Raw genomic sequence first — 26,302 nt, forward strand, 5'->3', positions numbered from 1 at the left:
TGCAAACAGAGTAGCTGCACAGTGGTAGGAAAGAATGTGCCAGGTGGTTATCATCTCAGAATTACCATTTTGTATATATTATCTACTTAAAAATGCAACATTAATTAAGGTTCAGATGCGGCAACTGACAAATAGTGGTCTGCAAGTGTACAAGTTCTTCCGAGTAATGAGAATTCCTTGCAGAGAGTAAAAGAGCTACAGTGTTATATTCAATATGGAAATCTAGGATTCCATTAAATGAATGCATGCAGAGCACCCTGTTGTTAATTGAGAAGATGTAATTAAAGTACCCACGAGCCACCAGCATGTGGAGACACCTAATGGACATTATGGAAAGCAGTGCATTATGTTGGACTGCTATTCTCAGTGGTTTGTTTCTCAAAAAAAGCCACAGTTGAAAGTGGATGCTGGTGAGCCAAACGCCAAGTGTCATAATCCCAGTCACTAAGGAACAAGTTCGACGGATCCATCAGGCAAACCCTCATGGCTGCTCAGGAGCCTTGACTGATGTGACACAAAAGCAAAGTAGCTGCTAAGCAAGATTTCAAGCCAGAAGACCACGCATAGAAAGTTCTGCAAAACCCCCATCATCTTCCTGGTATGAACCTGGGAAGTTCTACACAGAATGACTGAAGGGGTTGCCAGCTCCATTTGTCTGCCCATCAGGAGCAGATCTCATCCTGCTGCCCCATGGGCATTCACCAGAAGATACAAGGGTCAGGAGGACATGCCTACAGGCTGTAACCATCTCATTTCCAACAGCTATAGCTGCCTGTTCACGTCAGAGCCCCAAGAAACTTTGACAGAGAGGCCAAACTGGAGACATCTCTCTATTACAACTGAAAACGGGACTTTTCATGCTTATAAGGAACCACTTCAGCCCCCTTCAAATTCATTCATTCATGGTTGGGCTTCGCGAATGAAGATTTGGGGAGGGCTCTACCCACGTTTGTTAGAAGCGCGCTGGTGGCTAAAAAGGCCAATACGAGATAGACAAGTCCGGTTGCAAAAGGCACAGCAGAAAGACTCCTTAGGTGGAATATTCTGCAAGGCACGATTCCTTCTGCATTGTCTTTTCTCCTCAAGAGTGATCCTGTGTGCGTTCTGAAAGGAAGCAGCAACGTTATAGATGGTGTGTCTCCAGGCCTACCGATTGGAGGCCAGAGTAGACCAGTTATGTTGATCAATATGGTCAAGGCTTAGATGTTGTTTCAGGGAGTCCTTGTATCTTCTCTTCGGGGATCCTCTCTTGTGGCAGCCGGTGGCAAGTTCACCATAAAACAAGATCTTAGGGAGGCGGTGGTCCTTCATCCTGGAGACGTGCCCTGCCCAGCACAGTTGTGTTCTCAGCAACATGGCCTCTATACTTGTGACTGCTGCTTGTTCTAGAACAGACGTATTAGTCACATAGTCTGACCAGTGGGTGCTTCAAATATTAGCAGGTTTATATTGTTGGGGAAACAATCAAGGGCAGCAGGAGAACAGTGTGACACAGAGCAGCCTGCCCATAGCCATGACCAAGCTGCTGAATGATTAATGAAGTGATGGATTTACCCTGCTAAAAGAAGGGAATAGCTTGCAGGCCTTAATGGCTAGAAATTTAAAACACATAAAAGGTGGAGGATGGGGTCTGGTTTAAACAAATCCTAACACAACCTGGGTCCCTCACTTCCACAGTATACTTGTGAACTACACCACAGGAGACAGACATAATAAATAACAAGAGTAGCAGAAACTTTTGCATTTCATTGACGTTATATTATCTTAGGGCTCAGTTACAACAAATATTTGTGCATGTGGGCAATATTATCAGCCTGAACTCACTTTTATAAGATTAAATCCTTGGGAAATTTTCAACTACCTTAAGTAAACTAAACTATGGCTTTAGACACAAATTGTAATATTATGGGAGCTCCTTCGAACTACATTCAGTATTCATGCAAAGGGCTTGTGATGCTTAAACTTATAAAAATAGATCAGTAAACCTTGACGTGTTCTTTCAGCAGAATCTTGTTTCACTCTGAGGAAACCCATCCTGCTGGGGATTTATATCGATAAGGCGGCAGTGTCTGAGTAAAACCATGGGGAATCTTTATATTATGCCCTTAGGTTAATGCACACAGAACTGCATTTGTATGCATAAAGGATGCAGCTAACCCTGCAACTTGTCAAAGGGTTGCAAAGCTGTTCTACTTAGATTAAAAATAAAAGTTAATAGTCTTAGCACTACGTACATTTAGCATGGAAGAACTCATCTGCAGAGGAGCCACAGGGAAAAAAATTGAGCATTCACAATGTGTTGAAGGAAATTGGGCAGGAAGAGGTTGCAACTGGTAATTTTTTAATTAACACTAGATTCCACTTTTCCAAACTAAACCGGAAATGTCAGTGCTACTGCAGCAGCCACGTAAATCCAAGAATCTCTGGAATAGAGCTCAGACAGAATTAATTCAAGCACCAACAAAAGCACAAGGTTAATTGAGAGGATGAGTGGTCACTTCTCTTCCCTCTGAAGATCTGAATTTATTTCATTTGTGCCTTGATCCTACAAAGAATGTGGCCCTTTAATGACCTATCCAGGACAAGGAAAATGTATCTATTAAGAAAAGGAGCATGCCATAACATTTATTTTTCTTCTTTAGCCACTATTTAAGACTCAATTCAAAATCTCCAAAACTCCTGGTGTTATCACACATTTAATATTTCAGATCATGTTCATTATAAATATGCTTCTTCTAGACTAATGTGATCTAAAAGATAAGCTGTTAAAATTCTTTGTTAAATATAAACTGACAGCATTGGAAACATGCTCAGATGAAAAACAGCGAAGTCTACGTACAAGATATTATTAACAGCTCATGATCTTTCACATACACTGTTAATTTATTAGAACTATGGCTTGAAAGTTGCCCTCAATTCATATTTCAAAAGAGATTTTTCTTTAGCAACTTTTTCTAAATATTGTGTCAGTGACTGTCCATAAGTCAAATAGCACTCTGCCATGTAATGGAAGCATTCAACAAGATGATTCAACCACATATGATATTTTTTTCTTAGGAACTATGTGTAAAAAGCTCTCATTCTCCACAAAATCACATGAATCTCTTTCGGACCCAATAGTGGCAAATATTTTCTGATTTTTTGCAAACAAATCTACTGTGTCCTAAACTGTTTGAGGTTTTATTCAGTTTAAATTTGGCAAAGGCGTTCATATTTAATGAGCCAAAACCCAGACATTTGAAATAGTGTTTTACAGATGTTTGCAAAATATTTTGCCAAAGAGAGAACATAAATATAGCTTCTAAGAGCCAATCACGCACTTAGCTGTCTGGAAAATGGAAATCCATCATTACATGCAATGGTTTCTCACAACAAAAGACACTAAAAATCTGATTGCCAGAATATTGCTGGGAGTAAGAGAAAATCAAAATGTAAATGAGTGGTGATCCTCAGGGGTCACACTAGGACTGGTGCTGTTAAACATCTTTGTTGGTGACACGGACACTGAGATTGAGGACACTCTCAGCATGTTTGACAGTGACACCAAGCTATTTGTTGCCGTCAACACACCGGAGGGAAGAGATGCCATCCAGCGGGACCTGGACAGGCTTGAGAGCTGGGCCCATGTGAACCTCATAAAGTTCAACAAGGCCAAGTGCAAGGTCCTGCACATGGGTCAGGGTGATCCCAAGAAAAATACAGGCTGGGCGGAGAATTGATTGGGAGCAGCCCTGAGGAGAAGGGTGTGGGGGTGTTGGTTGAGAAGAAGCTAAATATGGCCCAGGGATGTGCAGTCACGGCCCAGAAAGCCAACAGAGACCTGGGCTGCATCAAAGCAGCGTGGGCAGCAGGTTAAGGGAGATAATTCTCACCCTCTACTCTGCTCTCATGAGACCTCACCTGGAGTGCTGCATCCAGCTCTGGGAACCCCAACATAAGAAGGATGTGGATCTGTTAGAGTGTGTCCTGAGGAGGCCACAAAGATGATCACAGAGCTGGAGCATCTCTGCTATGGAGACAGGCTGAGAGAATTGAGGCTGTTCAGCCTGGAGAAGAGAAAACTCTGGGGAGACTACCTAGCACCTTCTAGTACCTAAGAGGGTACTGGAAAGCTGGAGAGGGATGTAGTGATAAGACAAGGGGAAATAGCTTTAAACTGGCAGAGGATAGGTTTAGATTAGATTAGATAAAAGGAAGAAAGTCTTTACTGAGAGGGTGGTGAGACACAGGAACAGGGTGTCCAGAGAAGTTGTGGATGTCCCATAACTGAGTGTTGAAGGCCAAGTTGGATGGGGCTTTGAGCAACCTGATCTAGTGGAAGGTGTCCCTGCCCATGGCAGGGGGTTGGAACTGGATGATCTTTAAGGTCCCTTCTGACCCAAAGCACTCTGTGATTCTATAGGTTCAAAATCCAGTTTTTGGCTTCTCTGCTGTCCTGCAGGTAGAATGCACAATCCCTTGAAGTCTCCTGATTCCTCTTGGGCAGGATAGTAGGAATCATATAGTGGATGAGCTGCCTGCTGAATAACCTGGTGAGTGACACAAGGAAACATATTGGGTATCAGCTGCTGTCCAACAAATGGAAGATAAGGAAGGGAATAAATGCATAGATGGGTGCTGTTTAAGCTGAAAAGAGTTAAGAACAGCAAGCACATGGTTCATCAGGATCCTGTCTAATGAATATTTTTTACAAGAAAAAACTTTCCTTCCTGAAAATTCCCTGTAAGTCTGCTCTCTACTATTGACTTCTCCTTGAAATTCCTCTGTGTAAGAATAAGAGCTTTAATCTTGATGTTATGAAGAGATTTGCTTAAAACCATGACTAAAATTTCAAATTAAAAATGAGTACAGAGTTTTCTTGTTGTTTTATTGTTTTGTAGTGATAATTGTACCTTTTAGTTTTTCAGTGTTAGAAATTATATCCCTGACACACTTTCTAATATAGACTGATTTGTGTATGGTATAAACCCATACATTATCCTTTTTTAATTCTGCAGAAACAACATTTTCTGGCATCTATTAACTTTCTTGTTATATTTAAGTATTTAGTATTTAAGAGCCTAACTCAGATTTTAAAAATTTATGACACGTACACCCCCAACAACCTGACACTGGATGTACAGCCACAGAAATTAAAGATTACATGTAAGACAAGTGGTGAATAAGAAAAGGAGCAGTAAAAATTCCTGAGCAACTGGAGCTCTCCAGAGAGGCAGGACGAAACAGAAAGAAGTTAAAGCCAGTTTGGCAAGCACAGATAAGAACAGGAAGATTTTCTTTGGATTACTTCAGTCACAGATGTACTAGATTTGTACATTAGCCTGTGACTGAGACTGAGAAAATCATTTATCAGAATGTGCACCAACATGAATATTGAGCTCCTAGACCCAAATGAATCTATTGAGGGAGATGCATTTCATCACAGAACTCGGAGGAAAGAGGAAATAATTCAATAATTTATAACAGATTTGATACTGTTGAGGCAAATGTGCAATTCTGGAGGACTTGTGAAATTCCTAATTCTGGAGATCAGATTGAATTGGGAACAAGAGCTCCAAATGGGAGGAGAAGGGGATTTATCAAACTCAAAAAAAAAAAAAAAAAAAAAAAAAGACAGACTATTTCCATGATTTTAGATCACAAAAAACCTGTGCAGGTTCTGGAAGGAAGAGAAGACAAAACAGACACAATTAGAAAAATCTCTCCAGAGGAACCTGCAGACTCAAGTAGAAGGAATTTGCAAAACCAGTGTGGAGGGTTGAACCAAAACAGACACAAAACCAGTTATAAAATCAATCTGTCACCTTTGGAAAGTCTTTCCATATTTTTTGAGAAACAGAAACCAAAATATACTAAAAAGAAGCAAATTTTACCATGCCATTGTTGAAGAGGCATTTTCACCCAGCACCCACAGAGAGTTTTTACTGATTAGTTGAAAATGGCAGGGGGGTATAATGCAATAGCTGAAACCACCTGAAGAGAAGACATACTTGCATACTCTATACAGACAAGTAACCACAGATTATACTGTGGAGAAATGATTCAAGTTGTAGGTTTATAGGAGCTTGACATAAGGATAAAGGAAAATCTTGAAAAGATAAGGTTTGTAATTGTTTCAGGGAAAGAGCATATTGATTCAAGGGCTGAAAACACAGCAAATGCTCAGGCTCATTATGAGAGCTTATGATGTAAGACAGAAGCTATAAGGGTAGAAAATCAATTCTATGATGTCTTTAATAGTATTGGAAAGCTGTCAACAGAATATAAGATAAGGATAATGCTCCATCCCTGGAAGTGTTCAAGGCTGGGTTGGATGAGAGCCTAAGCAATCTGATCTAGTTGAAGGTGTCCCTGCCCACGGCAAGAAGGTTGGACTAGATGATCTTTAAATTCCTTTCCAACACAGACCATTCTAGGATTCTATGATGAAACTGAATTGTCCTAAGCATTCCTACAAATGTCCCTGCAGCGCTCAGACACAAATACCAACAAGTAGAATGAACATCTGAGACTGGTGAATGCACGTATACATGGCCAAGAAAACTTTCCTATCACAGGTGCTTTTGTCTGCCAGTGCTACAGTACAAGCTGAGACTTTTCAAAAATAATACCAGATATTGACACCTTATTTGATTAATTATAATCATAACCTCTTTAAGAATACTGAAAGAACTTCTTGTTGTAGGTGGTATTTTAATAAGTAGTATTAGATTGATGTGAAACTTGAAAAAATAAGGGAAACAATCTGACAATATATACCATTATGATAATTCAAAAATTGCAGATCTATGCAGATATTAAGATGTTCATCCATGCCAGAAATATTTATGCACTCATTTGAAATTACTATTTCCACTATATAGAAACAGTATTAGAAAATATGAAAATGAAATCTCTATCCTTACCTACGTACATGAGCATGTAAAAGACTTTACATACTAAATCCTGAAGCTGGCATACCAGATGAGCTAATAACAAATAAAAAGTCACAATTTGAACTGTTCTGAGTTTAAATACATTGCAAATATTTGTACACATTACCTTGAACCCAGATCATCCACAATGTAATGGTTTTCAAAATCACCTAAAGGATGCTTAAAAAAAAAAAAGAAGCACCTGGCTACTTACATTTAGATTTCCAATGGGCATACCGAATTTAAAAAGCAATGTCTTTGATTCTGGAACTCAGAAGTACATGTCATGGGAAAACAGGCCCAAAGATGAAGCAATTTGCTTCAAAAAAGTTTCAAAAAAAGGCAGAGGTGGAAGTGAGACTCAGGAGTTCTGGAACTTAGATTGTTTAAGTTCTTGTCTTCATATCTCACTTCTCAGAGACAGAAAATATAGATCAAATAAATGCATTATTTATTTTAGAATATATTTTCTGAGTTTAATATTTGGTTAAATCGAGCAGTAAGTGAACTCATTGCAATAAAAGTTTAAGACTTTGTTTGTTTCTATTTATCTGAAGAAGAGGGCTGTCTGACACCCAGTCGAAAATAATAAATAATTTACATACACTTCCTTTATTAATTTATAACACAGGAAAATAAATTTCAGCACTCAATTAAAGCAGCTGCACATCACATTAAGGATTTCCTTTTTAATCATTCCCAGGGACTACAATACATTATCAGAACACCAAGCCCAGTCCTGACTCTGCATCTGACTGTGACCAGTCAGAGATTCATTAGGGAGAAGAATAAGAACTTCTTGTTGGGCAGATGGGGCATAGCCTATCCCCATCCTTGTGTCTGCTGGTGGCAGGCTCAAGCCATGAGGCATGACATTTCAGATCATTTCCCTCAATAGTAACACTGGATGTTTTTGATGCACACATAAACTATGCAATCTCACTTTTTGTTTACTTTATGTGGCTTTTATTTCTTACTGTGGCCACTTTCCATTATTTGGATCTTTTCACTTATTTCACTTCTATTCATCTGGTTTCTAAATGAAAAATCTCAATTGATTCAATCCTTATTCATATCAGAGTGTTGCACCTCATTCAGCAATATGATACTACTTGAGCTCTGATATCTCGTTTTTGGAATAAAATGGCCAGTCCTGAACAACATTAAAATAGGCTTCATCAACTGATTTACCTAAAAGGTTTTATAAAAACCTTTGTGTTGTTTACCATCCCATTTTTTAGGAATTCTGACAATTTCTGTCAACTTTTCTTATTACAAATGTGCATGGAGCAGAAGTCTTCATTATACCTTCTACAATGAAGCCATGTCCTTGCCTACTAAAGACATACCAGTTATGACATTTTTTTGGTTTTATTGTGACATAGATTATAATATTCAGATACATTTCACACATTCATAATACTAAGCTTCAGCTGAAATAATCCCTGAAGAAGGGAAAATTGGTTGTCAGCAAGGGGCCTTATAAAGACCAGAAGGAAATAAAATTACCAAGGGCAGTAGGGAACATATGGGAGGAAACAAAGAAGAAAGCAAAAAAATAATTTAACAAAATTAGGCTCAAAGCATTTGTTAAATCTCTCAGCTATTGGAGGTCTCCATAACGTGAGTCAAGGAATCTGCATCCAAAATACTTTGAGAAAATGGACATATTCACAAGGACAGTTTGTATATGTCTATTTTTCAAAGACACTATATTTCTGGTGGCTGCTTCTGCTAGCAATCTCATTAAAGGAACAAAGCACTGACCAAATCAAAATTCATCTTATGTCATATGACATCCAAAAAATATGAAATTGTGCCAAAATTATTTAAACAATTACTAGGTAAATTTGAATATCTATTAATATTTTATGTTCAGCTACTGAGTTTAAACAAAACAGTAAAACTGTCTAACTGAGCCTGTTCCTGAGATATTTGTTAATTTATTATGACAAAAACTCTGTGGCTTCAGCCAAACACACACAAGTTTAACTTTACACATATGAAGAGTCATGTTAAAGATGAATGGATTGATCACAATTTCACGTTAAGTACAATAGTACATCCCTGAAAAACTGTGTCAAATTGTGAAATTCCCACTGAGTTTAAAATACACACTTACTTTGGCAATCCTGAATATCAGCATTAGCCTGGTAATTTATACTGAAAACAAACAAAGAACCCTATAAATGTGCTAAAGAGAGCTTATAAATATTAATTTGACATTTCTACCAACACAAATAAATAAAAGCTATAAAGTCAAGTATTTATAATGATGGGAGATGCTTGTGTGTTCTGTATCTTATACGTTGTGGGGTTTGTTTGTTCTTTTCCCTTGTTTATATTTCCAGGCCAATTTCCTTTCCAAAATATTATGCATCTTACTGGGAACCTAAGCATGAATTTCAATTTTTTTTCATTTCAAAAAGGTAGATGAGAGAACTGGATAGGAGACCTGTCTGTTTACTTGTCATTTGAAATGCAGATTGAAGTCATGCAGGTGCAGATAAAAAGAGTCCCTCCTTGTCATACCAAGTAGCAGTGGCTAATTGTGATGCATCATGAAGCATATGCATTGTTGAGTAACAGACATATTAATCTTGGGAAATGTCATCAGGTAGATCAAGACACACTGGTCAATAAAACCCAAATGGCTTTGTCACTCTGAAGGTAAAAAGAAGAGATGACTTAACTTTAAATAAGCAAGAAGACTTCTAGTTCAGTTTTAATAGTACTTTCTTTTAACTTCAAAATTTAGACCATCACTGACTTCAGTCAGAAATCATATGCTGTATTTCTGTATCAATTTCAGGAGTTTTTTTCCTGTAATTCCTTTAGTGAAATATCCTAATCAAGGCCTCCCTCCTTTCACAACCTCTATAAAACCAACTCCCCTTGAAATTGTTTGGGCTAAAATATGACATCCTGACATTCAGCCTTAGACCTTCAATGATCAGCACCTTTGTGAGACACCCTCAGCTGTGGCACCCACCAACACGTGCCTGGACGAATGCTTTGAGCACACTGTGAAGTTGAGGGCATCTGCCATGAAATGGGGGTCTGCTGACAGATTGCTAGGGACAGACTCATCACTGGCTAGAGCTACCTGAGGGAAAAAGGTATTTGAATTGTACCTAAGACAAAATGCAAGGTTTCTATATCCATTATATTCTTCTATGAGAAAGATAAAGGGTTTCTGGTTCTGCAATCAACTTTTCAAGGTGCATGTTATCTATCTGCCTCACACTCCTGCTTTTCTGCTTGCTTGGGACAACTACAGACCTTCTGAAAATAACTTATCTTTAAGTTGCACACAATGTGCCAGGGCTCAGGTCCCATTCTCCCACATCTGGAGAACGAGTAGATGAACGTCCTTGTGAAAACCAGCTCTGCAGGAACCAGTCCCTTATAAGTCATTTACTGTGATCAGTTAAGCCACAAAGACTTCTTCGCTGTTCTACAAAACCCATTTTTTACTTGTGTCTGGCTTGGGTCCAATTGAAACCATGGCAAACAGTTACCAAACAAATTGTATTGTTTGTTGAGGTAATACTGTTATCACCGAAATTATATTAGGTGATGTCCAACTTGCTAGTTTCTAGGAGATGTGGCCTCTTCTTAATTATATCACCAATATTACGAAGCTGAGATGAAGAGGCAGGTTAGGGCAGGTTAGGGCAGAGGAGGAAAGGAGAAAGACAGAGTGGCACAGGCTTGAGGTGGTTCTTCATCTATGCCTAGAACGAAGCAGTGCTTATTACATTGTCCCTCAAATCATGGACCAGGGCCCTATTGAGGTAGGTGACTCAAAAAGAACATCCCTGTTTGAAACAGAAAACACCTGAGGCTCCCAGACAGCCAGGGAATACAAGAATTATCAGTCAGCATGAAAAGGATCTGCCTTGGCACACTATCAACTTGTCAACTTGTTTCTGTAAGGCATCACAGTAAAAAAAAGACATAAAATGACTTGAAAGTTGCTTTGTTGCTGTTTCAGAGTTCCTTCCAAATGTGAGGGTAAGCATGGGAAAGGTGATGATTTGAAGATGTAAAAACAAGAGGAAGGGAGCTGGTATCATCAGCACATCAAGGATGGGAGCTGACATTTAAAACGAACAAGAGAAGACAAGCCATGTGGGGATGAGACAAGAAGATTGTTCAAAATGAAAATGAAATTACATTGTATAAACAAAGACAGAGGAACTAATGAAACAATGCAGGAAGGAGGTGATGTTGTCAATGTACTGCAATAGGACAATGTCCCTGAAAGTGAATTTTGAATTAATGTAAATGAGAGAAGACTGGAGAAGATTGCCTTAAGCGATATGGCAGGTGACAAGAGCCTGGATAAGACTTTTAGCTATGTTACAGTTACAAAAACACCACATCCTTAAAAGGAGGTATGCAGAAGGATTTCCAAGATCCAACCAAACTGGATATAGGAAAGCTCCCTTTCATGACTTTGCCCTTAAAAAGAGACCAAAAGTGACAGCAATGGAAAATATTCCTCTTAGCCTGAAGAAAAGGATGCTCAGGGGGACTTTAGCACTCTCTACTACTACCTGAAAGGAGATGGTAGCCAGGAATCAGTAGGACAAGAGGAAATTGCCTTAAGTTATACCAGGAGAAGTTTAGGTTGGATATTAGGAAAAACTTCTTCACTGAAAGGGTGGTCAGGCTTTAGAATCAATGACCCAGGGAAGTGGTGGAATCACCATCTCCAGAAGTGTTCAAAAGGCATGTGGATGTGGCACTTGGGAACATGGTTTCACGGTGGGCTTGGCAGTGCTGGGTTAATGATTGGACTCAATGACCTTAGAGGTTGTTTTCTAACAGTTCTATGGTTCTATGATTCTATGAATTATCATGAGTCATGTGTCGGTGGTGGCTAGAATTGATCTCTAGATGTCAGTCAGACCTATCAGAAAAGCAACTCCTGACCACTGTTTGGACAAAATAAGAATGGCCTGCATTAGGCGGGCAAGTCTGTGTCCCACCAACATAGACATAAGAGAAATTTGTATTTGTGGACAACAGAACCAAGAAGCAAGGGAAAAAAAGGGCAAAGGAAAATCAAGGACAGGCCTTTGTGGCATTCTCACAGAAAGATGGAGAAGGGTCAGAAGATGACAAAATGTGATTCAAAATGTGGCAAAAATGTGACAACATGGTCAAACGTTATTTCAAATGTGATAAGGTCACAAAAAAATGTAATTCAAGAGATATTAGAGTCACTCAAGGGGAAGAACATCCTGGGAAATGGGTCAATGGCATCAAAAGCAGCTGAAGGTCAACAAGCGGAGAGGCACATCCAGATACTTGACTTGGTATGAGCTCCTGCAGACTTTATTGAGGGCAGATAAAGAATGCCAGTTGGACTGAAGAAAGTCTAAATCAGACTCAAAAGAGAAAATTTTATTTTAAGACAAAATATCTCACTTCATCTGTTCTGTATTCTTTCATATTTTTGGCTTCATGCACTTACAATTTCCTACTTATATAAATCCTAAGAAGTGTACAGATGGAGAAGAAGTATTGGGATTGTGGTCCTATGGCTGAATAAATGCTACCATACAGTAGCCATGTGCCCACTGCCACTTGTTGGGACTCCTTACAGAAACACTGCAGCCGAAGTAGCAAGGCAGTGACACTGCCCCTGCTCTCCAGGGGAACACACCATCAAGGTAAGGCTTCATCAAGGGGAAGATTGAGATCTTGTGTCATTCACTGCTTCTGCACTGTGAAGTCAGGCAAAGCAAGCTGGCAATGTCTTCTGCTCATGTGGTAACAATTCTTGCTTTCAATTCTGGAGCTCCCTGGTTCAATCTGCAAGGTGTCATTCAAAGCCAGAGGCTGTCACAGTTTTGGTGCTGCTTCTCTGTGCTGCATTGCCTCAGTGGATAAAGATTTCATTTTCTAGAGCTGTGGAAATGGCACCTTTCAGAAGAAACCAGCTTTAATAGCTAAATAGTTATGCTCATTACTAATTTAATTTGAAAGATTATTCTTCTATTTGTCTATTACTCCCACTTCCTTAATGGATTCCTCTAATGTTTATGGGCTTTCTGTTAATTGAACATACTCAGGATCACAGTTTCAGCAAATAATTTGGTGAGAACGTAGAGAAACCTTTACCTATTTCAACAGATGAGCAGAGCTTCAGTTACAGCAAACTAATGAACACACCCTCATTAAACTGACATTTAACCCAATGTCTCAAGGGGTGCAGTTCCCATTAAAAATAATTTAAATGAATAGAGCTGCAAGCTCTGGACCAGTTAATGATGGATGCTAATCTGCAGCAGTTGAACAGAAGAAGCCATCTTAACTAAACAGATAAATCCCTGCACTAAAAAAGCCATCAAGCTCCCACTTATAATGAGGTTAATTTAAACCTGCTGTTGAACAAAACTAGGCCTCCAGCTTGAAGGAGACATTCATCTTTCTTCTCCTAACTGCAACAGGAAAAATACTTTTAAGTTAAAAACTTCAGTTCTGAACTTGTAGGGTGACTGTAGGGGCTCCATTCTTCTCTCGTTGGCAAAAGTCACGCTGGCTCAATTGCTCCAGAGTTAGCCTACACTGCTAGGGATATGCCCACCGCAGACCAGTGGTTGCAGGCTCCATTTCATGTCACAAATCCTTGGTAAAGATTGCAGCTCCAGTGGTGATGTTTCACACAGGGCATTTGGTCTTGTTCTGTAACTTTCAGCTATGTTACAATATCACTTTTCTCCAAAAAGAAACTTCAAGTGTTATATTGGACATAATATTACAAAATTAGGTACATGTTCCCTATCTGAGTTTTCATTTTTCGCCTAAAACATGATCATCATCTCTAACTCTTTGGGCTTTCTACTTGCCCATTTTATTCCATTTTTCACTCCATCTCAACCTAACCCAGCAAAATTCTGGAAAATTTCATGGGTAGCAGTCAGTGACTGGTGGGGGATCACTTCACATATTTACTCAATATTTTCATCTTTGTCCTTCACTTTGCTTTTCACAACTTTGTCCTTCACTTTGCTTTTCACAACTGTGTACCATTGGTTTTAAAGTCAGCTCTGAAACTCAGCACACAGTCCAAATGAGGCTGCATCCCTTCCATTCAAGACTAACAGGGCCATTGATGCCATCAAGGTTTATTTCCAGATGCGATGCTTGGCCTTGCAGCTGACACTTCGTAAAATATTTCACTAGCAGAATATGGAAAAAACTAGAACTCAGTTTCCTCTCTCAAAGTTTTTCCAGCTTGCAGGACCATTTAGACAAAAAGATACTGGCACTACAATTGGCAGATATGATTCAACATACAAGATTTGGTACTATGAAGAAGGCTTGTTGGCTGATTTTTTCCCTAAGGCAATTTTTCTGAGTATAGTCATGACTTTTAAAGGGATGCTGATCCATTCCCGACAGAAGAGACCACTAGGATTAATGGTTAATACAGACAGACCTCCAGTAAGAAGATTTTCCATATTTGTTAGATTTGTCTTAGCTCACCGTTTCTTGGCATTATTCCATTTTTTCAGAGGCAAGAAGGATGGACTGTTTTGCCTTATAGAATTTGCAAACACAAGTGGGGAAGGTAGGAGCTTCCTAATACTGTCTGAAAAGTCCTCAGCTGTGAAGTGACACACAGTATCACCTCATTAATGTTAAACCTAAATCAGTTTTTGGACTCTCCGCTGACAGCTTGCCATGCTAAAAGCAAACACAGGTCAGCTGAAGTGAACAGTATTGTGCTTGTTCCCAGCTGCATTCAGAACTAGCAATTGCCTCTCACAGAAAGATAAAGTTAATGCCAGATGTTACTAATGCAACTGAAAATATAGTTCTAGAACAAAAAAAAAAAAAACCACCTCATTTGAGAAAATCTATAGAAGAGGTAAGAAGTCAGATTCTCAGATGCTGGCGACTAACACAAGGTAGTTTGCATCAGCAAAGCGTCTGGCCCCTTATTTCTGTTTCAGAGGTTCAAATTGAAAAACTAGATTAGAAACTGATAACTTAAAGAGGAATGCAAATCAAATGAGGAACGTATATCAAAGGTTAATAAATTTTGCCAGAGGTTACTCCTGTGTCAAAGAAGCTCTCAAAACATTTAAACAAATTTAAAGAAGTCTTTGAAGTACCTGAACATGATTTTTACCTTTTGTAATAGCTTACTTTGTACCTATTCAGGGATCTGTACAGTTGAGTATGTTTCATACTGGGAGCAGGGAATCGGAAGAGCTGTGCTTTCACTTGATGACAGCGAAAAGAGATCAACAACAAAAAGCCTTCTTAAATGAAATAAAAAGGATATAAAGCACTGAGATCCATGCTTGTGAAATCCATGCTTACAGTCAGCTAGAATCAAATAATGCATTTTGTTAATAAATTAAATATACGGTTTTCTATAAGCATAAATTGTTATTTTTCCCCAGACATTCCTAGACAGATTACAGAAGCAGTTTTTAAGCTAATAAATATGAAATCTTCTCAATACCAGTGAGTTTAGCTTCCCTATACTCTTGAGAATATCCAGTCAAAGAGAGCTGCCTAATTTATATTTTCTAAGTAGAAGATAAACCTAATTATTTCTAATTGGAACAATAATTGCCATCAGAAATTAATTCCTTTAGTAGACAAAATCCCAAAAACCAATTTAGGAAAGAGAGGTGTTTCAATCTTCTATTTATTTGTGGATGATCTACTGATTTGATCAACAGTGAGAACTAACCAGCAGTGGGCTTGGTTACAAATGCCTAGCAAATTGGGCAGACACTTTTCTCACAGAGAAAAACCTCCAAGCCCCTCTAGGCAGGCTAAATAGAAAACAAACCATTAGCAGAAAGAATAACTAATACTAGTAGAAACAACTGGGGAAAACAAAAAAAAGGAAGAGGCTCAAAATTATAGTCTCAAAAACAGACTGGCAGGAAACCAGAGTGCAGACAATAGATAAAGCATCCTCTGTTCCTTGAAGGTCTCCGAGGAGCTGTGGATGGTGCCCCATGGGGCTGCCCAGAACCATGAGGATGAGGACAAGGAGAAGCAGACCTCACAGTCACCCAGGTTCTCCCATCCAGCTTCCCATGCTGACACTGGACACCACAAAGTCCTCTGAAGACTCCTGATGCTTAGAGTCATTCTGTAAGGTCACAAACCAGTACCCAGCTCCTCTTTGTACACCTTCATTGCAGTCTTGGCTCTTTTTTCATCAATCCACTACATTTGCATATTCACCCGTGTTCCACTTAAAACTAACATAAGCTCTGTCTCTTCACAAATGAACTGCAAACTTGCCCCTTGCCGATATGGAAGAGCCCTTATGTCTAATTCTGCTCTTGTCAACTCATGGCCTGCTCTGGGTGGAAGAAAACCTTTCTGTGGCAGTATCATTTCCCCTGGAGCTTGATATACTTCAGATTTCCATGTAACACCTTCATAGACAGCCCCTGCCTGAGATATCTGGATATTATTAAAACTGCAACAGCCTCCAAAATGCATCATCAAGAACAAAGCTACCTTCCGACTGCCTTGCGTTTTGCTCACACCTGTTTGTGACACAGAAAACCCCACACATTTTAAACCTTCCCTGGTTGTTCTATTTCCAAACTATTTGAGGACCGCTATAATTTTTCAGTGCTCTGTTGTTCCACTCAGAGTGTTTCCTCAGCTTGCTTTGCTTCTGATACAATTTAACAATGAAAGCTTACAATCTCTCTCCTTTACATCAGCAGCACTACTCAAATGACTGTGGCATGCAGAAAATAATTTTCTTTCTGTCTCCAACCCACACACTTATCCAGGAAGGCTTAGGATCTCAGTTTGTAAGGACATAAAGAAGATTTAACAGAGAAACAAGTCACTATAGCAACACAGGTTAAAAATAAGAAATTATATTTTGTGGTGAAGGGAAGAGAATGTTTTATTAAAAAAATTTCATTAAAAAAATATGGGTCTCAGCCTGTAATCTTGTGTCTTTTAAACACATGAATGGTCCCATCTGGAGATACTCACAGTGTCATTGCACACTACAGATTTCTGGTTTCCGAGCTTTTTTTCTACATTGCATTTCCGTTTGCAAACCTTTTCTTTGCACTCATGGAGACAAGCATCCTACCTTTCATTTCACATAGAACTCAATGTCTCTTTGTTATTTCCTCTGACTCCAATAACTGGAGGAGAGTTTACACAAAAACTCAAATTACTTTAAAGCATTACACTCCATGCTCACTCTAAAGTATATGTCAACAGGATCAGAGGCCAGTCTGTTCAGGTTTTCTGCCTTAAAATATATCACCATGCCATCAATGGTTTTCTTCCAAATTCTATAGTTACCAAGGAGAGTATTTCAGTCACATTGTCTTTGCATTTCTCCGTCCACTGCTGCTATTGATTAAAGCCACTCACAGAGCTGCCAGAGGGTCAGAGTTCCCCAAGCTCATACACAGCTGCTTCCAGTCAGCTGCACACATTCCTGTCCAGGGAGGTATGGAAAAGAGCTGGAACCCCAGCCACCTGTTACAACATGTTTTAATAACTAAGGTTGACTGTATTTTCTATGGAAATAGAAATTCTTTGTTATGGTTTATTATCAGAATGTTCCTGGAATTTGGCAGGTGACATTTTGTTGCTTCTCTAGGTAGACCTGATGGATAGAGCTCATCTGTCATGGACAAAAGTGATGAGCAATGGGAAAGGTGCGAAAAGTAAAGCCAAGCTTAACATGAACGTAATTCCCTCAACTGCAAAAAGCCTTTGTGACATTGAAAAACACATGGAGCATTTCTTTCTCTCAGTGTCCCATATGAAAAATGGTGACCTTACCACTTGGCAGATGCACAAATGCCCGTTGAGAACTCGAGCATTAGTATGGACAGCACTGTCAGCTCCACACCATGGAGAGAAAGAACATCTCCCTGATGCTATAGCTGCAAGACTGTACGCATTTCCAATGCTCAGATAAACATCAAAGCCAATTTCCCTGCTGCCTCTGACTACTCTTAGAATATAACTTTAGATAAAAATTCAGAGGTATTGAAATTCAGAGAAGAACACTAAATTTCGAATGTCAGTCAGCCAAATTGATTTCCAGACTGATCGGTATTCATGTATAATTAAAGCTAGGGCCTTTTTCAAGGAGTTCACACATTTACCAATTACCAGCATTACAGAAGTAAGAATCACTTTTACTGGAAAACACCTCCTGAGTCATTGGAACGCTTTGCCATTGGGTGTATACGTGCTGAGAGACAGACAGGCACTTTGAGCAAGAACCTCACCCATGTGAGGCAGCTTACACTTCCCCTCACTTTGGTGTTTACATATTGAGAATATCTCCAGTCTGATGCACCTCTATTTGCATGAAAATCTGAAATTCTTTCTAGAGATCCAGAAAAAAATCTACTTGCAGCTAGCTGTCTATAATGTGACTTTAAAGATAGCAATGCTAGAGGAAAACATAGTTTTAGTACATTTCTCTATGTTACATCAATATGTTGTTAATCTCTTTGACTGGACAAGTGACTATTCTGTCATATCAAAACTTACACATGTCATTCCAGTAAAATAGTAGATATATAAGAAGTTTCCAGGATGTAAGCACGTTCCTAACTCTCAAGTTTCATGCCGTGTAGAAAAAAAACAGGAAAGCACACAAGAAAGACATTACATTATTTTCTACCAAAACCAAAGGTTTAAGACCCTCAACTATTCCAGTTCCTTTCCTGACTTATTTTATTCCTGTCCTTGCAGATTCAAGCAGCAACTGCTCAGTGAAAGCTTCACTATAACTGCAGGCAGGAGGTATGGAAAAACAATCCCTAAATGCCATGACCGATTAAAATCATATTATCAAAAATATGTTTCTGAGTTAGTTTTGCCTGTGTTTAGTATTCTATTTTTAATACAGTTAGAAAGTAAATTAAGCCACTTACAGTGAACCAAAACTTCCCTCGTTTCCATGGAAATGTTTAGAAGGCTGATCTGAAGTTAACCAGACTGGTAAATACAAATGCTCACTACCAGCCAGCTTAATCCCCACAGCTGCCTCTTGTGTGCACCATCACACCCAGGAACCTTTTACACTGCAAATTGCTCCTTAATGACAGCTGATTCCTAATCCAGTGCACAGACAGAGTAAGATCCTCTCAAATATGTGCCATACTGACAGGGGCAGGGGGGCCACCAAGCCTGAACACTCATTAGCTAAAAGTTGTGTGTCAATAATATTTAATATTCTACAATTCAAAGGATGATCTAGTGCTTTTTTATTGTAATTACTCTTTGTCAATGCCAGTTTCCATCTAACTCCAGCAGTTTTACACTGGTGTAATGCTTGTACCCAGTGAAATTACTTCTGCTTTATCCCAGGGTAAGCAAGATCAGAATGAGATCATTTGTGCTTCATTTGCTGGAGAGAAATGATGGATCACTATTCATATATTAATACTGACATTTGTTTTGGAAAGATTGTATGTAATACATCTATATTGCACAGTAAGAGTATTGCCTGTAGGTGTGGTTGCAGGGGAAGTGTGAAGGTATCTTTGGAAGTTTTGTAAGAAAAAGGAAATTTATATTAATATTACTACAAAACAACTAACAAAACTCAGTCATTCACACTCAGCCTGTGTGAATCTGCAAATTTCATGCACATATAAATTTTTTGGCCTATTCAAGGCAGAAACCTGGCAAAACAAAAAACGAGAGGCCAGTTTTACTTGGCCAATGTTTGAGTTCAAGCTGACCTAAGAGCTTGCTGCTACCCAAACAAATGGACTGGCTGCTCCATCCCATCTTTCCATACACTTCTTTACCCTCACACCAAGAACCTTTTCCAGCTCCATTCCTTGCACCACCTTTCATGCTTGTCAGGCATTTTTCTGAAGTAATTCAACTCATTAATATGGCAGAAAATTATACACTTCGGTGGGGGGAGTTACTTTTCCTGTAGCTCAGCAAGTCAAATTACTCCAGCAAGGGACCAATGAATGCCAAAATCAACACGTATGGTCAGAAATGAGTGGTTGCCTCAACAGCAGAGAGCCTCAGCTGTATGTCTGAAATGTACCTTAATTCATTAAACCCTTTTATCACACACAGAATCACAGAATATCCGGAGCTGGAAGGGACCCAACTCCTGGCCCTGCACAGAACAGTCCCACCTTGTGCCTGAGAGTATTGTTCAAATGCTTCTTGAACTCTTCCAGGCTTGGTGCTGTGACCACTTCCCTGGGGAGTCCTGTTCCAGTACCCAATCACCCTTCGAGTGAATAACCTTTTCCTAACACCCAACCTAAACCTTGCCTGACACAACTTCAGGCCGTTCCCTTGGGTCCTATTGCTGGTCACTGGAGAGAAGAGATCAGTGCCTGCCCCTCCTCTTCCCCTCACAAGGAAGCTGTAGACAGCTACGAGGTCTCCTCTCATACCTGAACAAATCAAGTGACCTCAACAACTCCTCATACAGCTGCTCCTCTGGACCGTTCATTATCTATGTAGCTGTTTTCTTGATGCCCTCTAATAGTTCATAAGTGATTATTCATTTATTTAAGTAAGATGCTACCTTTCTGTACATACAGGTAAATACACCCTTCCATACAAAAGACTAAAAAACTCAAAGAAAATCCAAAGCATAATGGACAGTGACTGGTTATGCAGTTACCTTGCGCCCAGCTCAAACAGAATTAGCATCCACAATATTTATCTCACCAAACAATAGGGAAAATTAGTGGCAAAAATTCTCAGTAAAGCTGTGGATGAGGTGTCGATCCACCACGCTGCTGCAGTCCTATATATTGCTCCCAAGAAAAATAAAATCCAGTAAACAATAGACAACTGGAGGGAAAAAAAAACAAAGATCCAAGAGAATAAACGTTTGTATGTACAAGCCCTAGAAGAGGTAAAAATCTTAAGCTCCTAGAGGTATTCAAGTCAGCGTGAACAAATCTGGAGAATGGCTTATCAAGTATTTTCAGGAGAAAAAAATACAATATCTGTAAGTGAAGCTTAGCAGTGATTCAGATATTTCTGATGTGTCACATGAGGTCAAGCCTTTTAACATTAGTCAAGCTAGAAAACAACAGCAAAACTTGAACTATCTTTTACCATGACCTGAGTCAGAACAGAGCCCAGCCCTGACAGCAGCTGCACAAGGAACAGCTGGCAAAGACCTAACATGCCTGAGCAGTTTCATCACCTCAGATTATCAGTGTATCAAGTCTTCTGTTGGAAAAAAAAAAAAAAAACAAAAAAACAGAAATCAAAAGTAATTTCTTTCCCAGTCAAAGTCTTCTAAACAGCATAAACAGAAGAAATTCTTATCTTCCTGGCATACTGTATCTCCTACTCTATGCAGAATAAAACAGTGTTTCTTTTAAAAATACTTGTCAGAAAAAAAAAAAACTGTAAAAGACAAGAAAGGGTATTTGATTTAAAAAATTATAAAATTTAATACTTTTTCTAAAAGTTTATAAATTAGTGTTGCTGATATTAATTCCAGGAAAATAGAGTTACTAAGTGAATTAGAAATCTTTAATAAAACTGAAGGTTCTCCCTGAAGCACATTGCACAGTTTGAACTTTGGCTTACTGTTTCCTTAAGATCCCTAAAGCAAGTTTCCCTACAAGGACAGACTGAAAGATTTGGGTTTTTCAACCTTGGAAAGAAAAGGCTAAATAAGACTCTCATGGCTGCCTACAACAACTAAATTGAAGGCTATGAAAGAGGATGGACCAAGACTCCTCTCAGACTCACATGTTGAAAGCGCTACAGGAAACACCTACTCAATGCAATCACCATGACAGTGGTCAAATACTCAAAAGTATGCAAAATCTCCAACAAATAAGGTCCTGAGCAACCTGATCTAAATTGGTTCTGGTTTGAGAAAGGGTTGGACCAGATCCTTCAAAGGTCTCTTCCAACCTAAACTATTGTGTGGTTCTACCTCATCAAAGTGGGCAGAGAGGACTGTGTTCAGGACAGCATGCATGTTTAGAAACCACCTGTGTTTTACAACAGCATTCTGGGAAAATATGCCTGATAAAAAGTTCCTAGTTTGTCACAGTCCCTTCTCCAAAAGAGAAGATAGCACAACTGTAGCCTGAAGTTAATCATACAAAGCCAAAATTTTGTATTCAGAGTACATCTCAGAGATGTCTGGACTGGCAACATTAGCACCAGGACTTTCAGTGGAAAAAAATACTCAAGTCAATAAGACCCCACCTGCTTCCCTATACCCTAATGAATAAAGTCAAGTCCAACTCTGAAACACTCCTTAGAAATTAGGAAACTGGGTGACACAACTAGGTTGAATGCAGCCTGGTGCAGTGCTTTTACCACAAGTCTCGCTGCATGGAATTTCACCACTAGTTTCCCTCCCTGAAAATGCAGTTTCATGGCACAATTAGCCTAATCAACTGCCTCTTTGCAAAAGGGGTAATCCTGTTCCTATTCTCAGTCACAGTCCTATATTTTTGCTGTTCTCCTTGTGCCAGCCTTGGCACAGGTTTAACCCTAAGGTGAGCTGACACAGAGCCTATTTTGTTGGAGCAAAAGTGAATACTTTTCTGGCTATAACTAACTTGTCTACTTGTGGATCCAGAGGAGCAGCAGTGCTGGCGCAAGAGCAGGGGGGCAGGAGAAGACAACTATACTGCCAGGGATTGAAGGATCAACTGAATTAGAATTTGAAACTGCAGCTTGTAATGCAAATGCTACTCAGTGCCAAATAGCAATGTCAGGAGGGGCCCCTCCAAGCAGAGCAGAGAAGCCCTGCTCAGCAGTGCACTGCCGAGTGCAAGACATAGCTGGCAGTCCCCTGCCAGAGAGCTGCCAGGAACTGGCAGCTGAGAAGCAAAAACCAAGAGTACTGATCCCAGGGAGCATAAGTACCTTAGAGCAAACTTTCTAGTTTAGCAGGATTTGAGATCTATTTAGCCTTAGCTGTGTCACCCTTATCCAGCACTTCAGAGGTTCCCAACAAAGTTGGTCGCACTTCTCATTTTAGCATTAACTGCCCATACCAATATCCTGCTCTAAATCATGCAAATGGATGTTTCTCCACAGAATTCAGGAGTGGGAGGTAGATGAATATAGGGACTTGTGGAAACACCAGGAGCTTGCCTGGCTTCTGGCACATAGCCCAGCAATTTGTGTATTCAGAAGGGACCATTAGATCATTTAGCCTGACCTGCTGTATATTACAGGACATTGTATTTCACCATCTCATCCTTGCACTCACTCCAACAAATATGTATCAGGTACATTAAATCGTTATTCCCTGTATATCTGCAAGCCTGAATGAACAAGATATTGTTTTCTGAAAAGGTATCAAGTCACTTCCAGTATCCTACAGCATGCAGTGTAAGACTTCCTTGAATAACCCATGAAAGTGATGGGAAATCTGACCACTGAAGACTGGTAAAAGTCACTGTTTACAGGACCAATATATTTGATTAAATCAGCATCTGATTGCAAGGAAATATTCAGTTGCCAGTAAGAATGCTATGATACGTATTTTTGAGAAACCAAGGTATGGTTCATAGTTCAGTGCATGGTGCCTACTTAGATTAATTAATTAATTTAATTCCAAACGCTTGATTAATATTACAGTTTTATGCAAGCAATGCAAGGAATGATGGCCCATTCCTGGAAGTGTCCAAGGCCAGGGTGGACAGGGTTTTGAGCAACCTGGTCTAGTGGAGCTCATGGCAGGGGGTTGGAGCTAATGATCTTTAAGGTCTCTTCCAACCCAAACGATTTTATGTTTCTACGTATGGTGACATATGGTGAACTTCAAGATGCCCTATAGCAGAGGCATCAGGATTACCATGCTCCTCCTCCAGCCACCACCCCTGGCTCACCCACATCTCACCTTCAGCCAAGATCTAACTACCTGCCCTCTGCTATCCCATGGTTTAGCTCTCTAACACTGACATGGAGGACAGTGCTTGAGTGTTCAAAGTACAGCTAATATAAAATGCAGAATTCGTGATAAATGAGAGTGCCTTCATTTAAACAAAATATACACGCTTTTTTAGGATACGAACCTACTGAAAGCCCATCTCAATCCTTCATTATTTATCTCACTGTGCCTGCAAAGTGACAGAAATCAGTAAACCCCCAAGGCAACATTTCTGCAGTCAAGAATTACCTACTGTTCACGCATTTTTCTCAGGTGCAAGACTGTAATTAGCTGTAATATTGTAAGTCTCTCATGACTTTCACTTAGATTCATATGTCTAGGTCAGGTTTCCCAGTATAGAAGACATTGATATATTGGAGGGAATCCAGGGAAGGTTATCGTGACAGTCAGGGGCCTGAAGGACATGGGGTATGAGAAGAGGATGTGGGAACCAGATTTACTTGGTCGTAAGAAAAGGTAGAAGGAATGAGGGAAATCTCACTGCTATCTACAGCTACTTAATGCTGTTGGGGGTGTAAAAAAGATGGAGTCAGGCCCTCCTCAGAGTTGGCAATAGTGGGGAGCGCAGATTACACTTAGTACTGCAGGTTATGCAGTGCAGTCGTAACAGCGCTGAGTTACCTTGGGGAGAGGTCACGCTGCTCCTGGTTGTATTTTTGAGAGTGAATTAGTACATGACACGCACAGTACCTCCACACCTAAGCAACACGTATCCGTAATAGCTTGCAAGCCACCACACAGATATATCCATTAAGGAAAATTCCCTGTCCGACCATCCCGGAGCCACTCTGGCAGTCACACTCACACCACCTGAGCTGGGATCGAGACACCTTCACAACTACACACCCCACACTCACACAGTCATACCAGGTTTTCTCACCTGCTAGCAGAGTCCTAGACCTCTCGATCCTTAAAATAATTTAATCATCGTGCAACAACCAAACAGTAGCTCGAGTTGGTGCCCCCGAGGAGGGGTCTCCGAACAAAGAACTCCTGGGCTTTTATCTCCTCATAGTCTAAGCTTGGGAAAGTCTGGAGTAATCTGCTCCTGATGTTTCTCTCAGTGTCCAGTCACTCGAATGGGCCACAGGTCTTCGCATCCTTTGTTATGCAAAGGGTTGGCAGTTCACGGCTCCTTGTCTCCGAGTCTCCTCTCCCCCAAAACTCAACCTGCAGCTCTTACTGCAGCTGCACCCCGAGCTACCTGCACTGAATGCATGCCCAAACACCCACTGCACGTGTTTTTTTCATGGATAAGATACAATGTGAACTAACTTCCTGTGTTCCTCCCAGTGATGTCCATTAACTGACTGCAACTCTGAACAAACTGTTTTCTCTCACTGCCAGTTGTTTGATAGCTGGTGTACAGTCACTGGAAGTGGGCTTAAAAATTTGAGTTTGTTTAAATATAACCCTGTTTTTTAGGACATGGAGGCTCTATTAATAGAAAACCTTAACATCTACAATGCCAAAGTGCAAAGGAAGTGCAGTCAGTTAGTAGATCTTAGAGGAGACCCACCTGACAGCACAGCAATATTTATAGATCTTGTGTATTCATTTTGCAGAACAAGGTCTACAGGCAGAATGAGAATGGGAATATCATTTTACATGGGAAAAAAAAGCAAATTACAGGCACCAAATTTTGTTGAACATTCATAATTCCCACTCACAAAACAAGACTATATTCTATCCTCATAACTTGGAGCTAATGAAACACAGCTGCTTTATATGCTTCAGAAGTAGAGTAAGACACAACAGGATGTTCAGTAACTATGTTAGAAAAGAAAATTCCTTAAGGTAACTATATCAGTCTACATTAAAAAAAAAAAAAAAAACCACAAACCTGCCTGCCAAAACTGGTTCTGTACTTTCACTATACTTGTAATTCTTTTTGATTAACACTTTTGCTTGCAGTAGATTCAAAAAAGTAAAAGTAAAGATGACGACAAATAAATCTTGATACAAACCCTGCCATGAGCTGTCCTCATGAATGTGAGCCAAATCTGAATTTACATTCCTTCTTACGTAAAACTTGCTTCAAAAAAGTGGTGAAAAAACTTATTTCAACAGCAGTTACACAGTTATCTAAAGTACTGACACCTGTTTAGACTGTTTGCATTTCAGTCCATGTTGACCTGAAACTGTAGTTGGTAAAGTAAAAAAGACCAAATATAAGCATTTTGCCGAAGTTTTCCAAACACCTTTAATTTACACCTCATTTTTCATATATTAGTGTGGTACACGATGTTTTCTGAAATTAAAGCATTTGTAAGTTAAAGTGGAAAAAAGTAAAAGAAAGTACACAACTTTTGTAAATATTAAAAGGAAAGTATTTGTAACTTCATATTATAGTGTAAAACACTCCTGGACTGTAGACATAATATTTCTGACATCTGAGTTTTCCTTAGACCTTTGCAGCTCAGAAACTTGATTTTAAAATATTTCTTGCTATTTTCCAATCACTTTTCAA

At 39.5% G+C, this 26,302-nt stretch overlaps 1 protein-coding gene across 7 annotated transcripts in view; it reads right to left on the minus strand.

The window, feature by feature from the left end:
- DLG2 (discs large MAGUK scaffold protein 2) overlaps nt 1-26,302 on the minus strand; it is a 995,087-nt gene that overhangs the window by 887,411 nt on the left and 81,374 nt on the right. The window lies entirely within an intron of this gene.

The sequence above is a fragment of the Pipra filicauda genome, unplaced genomic scaffold, assembly GCF_003945595.2.
Source record: "Pipra filicauda isolate LSUMZ 115617 unplaced genomic scaffold, ASM394559v2 scaffold141_size4267151_pilon, whole genome shotgun sequence".
Classification (NCBI taxonomy): Eukaryota; Metazoa; Chordata; class Aves; order Passeriformes; family Pipridae; genus Pipra; species Pipra filicauda.